The sequence below is a fragment of the Pinus tabuliformis genome, chromosome 5_1, assembly GCF_031772625.1.
Source record: "Pinus tabuliformis cultivar Carrire ecotype Pingquan chromosome 5_1, CPIR1, whole genome shotgun sequence".
Lineage (NCBI taxonomy): Eukaryota > Viridiplantae > Streptophyta > Pinopsida > Pinales > Pinaceae > Pinus > Pinus tabuliformis.
Window position 1 is genome coordinate 773768014 of NC_142305.1, and position 2170 is coordinate 773770183.

Genomic DNA, 2170 nt, shown 5'->3' on the forward strand with positions numbered 1-2170 from the left:
AGGCTCTAAGTGGTTTGATTATTCTTTGGCCCATAGTTCCTTTGGAACTGTTGTATTTTATGTAATTTGTTTTCCGATTTAATGAAATAGAAAGTAGGACTCCTGCTTTAACGAAAAAAAAAAGAAATTAACAGACAACACACTTCCACAAACCACCCATAAGAAATCGCAAGGAATTGGGATTTGGGTACAAATTTACAGCATATGGTCATTTCTCATACTCTTTGCCAGACCGCCACATTCGAGCGAGAGAAAATCTCAAGAAATTTGTATTTTTGTACGACGTATTCTCTTTTCCCATACATTGTGCGCTCGTCGAGCATGAAATAAATATCCCGGAATTGAAAAGCCCTTCCTATCCCCGGCCCCACTGGAATGCCATAAGTGTTCCATCTCTTTTAAACTGAGCGTCGAATTCCACTTTATTCACACCAGCCTTCCAGTGCAGAGCAGATCAGAGTACTGTTATGTATCTGTCGGCCACTGCCGATTATCACAATGGCGCTTGGAACCATAGAGAGGTTGCCCAACAGAAATATGATGAGAGATTTGAAGTTATCTAAGGATCCAAATCCTGGGCAATTTGTGTATGGGGTCTTCCACGGCGATGCCATGAGTTCGGGGGACAATCTGGCCAAGGTCCTGCACATGACTTCAGGTAACGGGGACAATAGAAGGTGCTTTTCAATGATTTGCCTTCGAATGATTTCAATGGATTGTTCATGCTGTTAAGTAAACAGAAATTGGACTACTATGCGGTGGGAGTGCCTCGATCATTCTACAACGTGTTGTTTCCTCGACGTGGCAGCATTCATATCTGGTTTTCTATTATGGCATTGCATTGGTTTTCTCAGGTAAATTAACAACCCAGCTCTAGGCTGCCATGTTGGCTATCTCACAATAATCAGCATTTTTTCTGAATTAATTCCCTGTAACTGCAGGTTCCCGCATTGGTGGAGCAAGAAGGCTCGCCTGCATACAACAGGGGAAAGGTGTGGATTAATGGGAACAGAGCAGAGATAGCGAAAGCGTATGCAGAGCAATCGCAGAAGGACCTACGCCAATTCTTTGGTGCCCGAGCTCATGAAATGGCAAGTGGCGGCGCCATGTTCTTATGCGCAATGGCTCGCCCCAACTCAGCGCCCGCGCATCACCAAGTGAGCGCAAAGGGCGACTACTCTGGTGCCGACTTCGAAGCAGCCTGGGACGACCTTATCTCCGAGGTAACGAATTTGAACAAATTGCCCTGAAATGTCCAAACCCAAATTAAAGATTTCATTTGACTAATACACAAATAATTTTTGGGTGAAGGGAATAGTGGATGCAAAGAGCCGAGACAGTTTTAATCTGCCATGGTACTTTCCCAACGCAGAAGAAGTGAGATAAGCCATTGAAGCGTCGTCGGCCTTCGAGATCAGGGAACTAGAGGTCCTCAGCGGTGTGTGCTGCATGAGCGAAGAAGATTTCAAGGACTGGGTGTACGACGCCCGGAGTTTTGGGAAGAAGAAATCGAATCTAGTGAGAAGCTTTGTGGGAAGCCTCGTCGAACAGAAGATCGGATCAGAGAAAGCTGATGCGCTGTTTCAGAGATTGGAGAGCAGGTCGGGGAAGTTCTTGGAAAAGGGGATTATTCATCCCTCGCGTTATGCCACTTGCATTATCGCTGCTGTCGTGAAGAAATAAGTTAGACCGATTGTAAATTCACCAATTCGTCTATGCAGTTTAATCAGATGGAATCCAATCCAACAATGGCGATGATGCGTTTATGTTGGGGCCATTTGTTATTGTTTGTTATAATTAATTAATGCGTAGATTTCACATATAATTCTGTCGGGCATGACCGTGAGCGATTTCATTTGTTATTTTGTTTTCTTTTTCAACAGAAATCTGTCGAGCGAGGCTATTGGTCAGCTCTAGCTATTAAGTATTTAACAATGATGCTTGGAAATGATTAAAACTCATTAAACTTCCTATGCAGTAACAAGATGGGTTGCTAAAACAAGTCCCTGCCCAGTAGGAAGTCCAGTCTCTATATTTTTCTGATGGGCTTTTCCAGAGTTGAAAATAAATTTTAAATATTGCAATTTTTGCTAGTTTAAAGAATGTTTTTTCAAATCATAAAACCACTAAGGATCATAAAATGCTGGGCCCAAATGGCTTTGGTTTTCTA

The 2170-nt window shown here is 43.0% G+C and overlaps 1 pseudogene; it reads left to right on the forward strand.

Moving 5' to 3' along the window:
- The first annotated feature begins 498 nt into the window (after nt 1–498).
- On the forward strand, nt 499–1683 carry LOC149167224 (gibberellic acid methyltransferase 2-like; annotated as a pseudogene).
- The last annotated feature ends 487 nt before the right edge of the window (nt 1684–2170 follow it).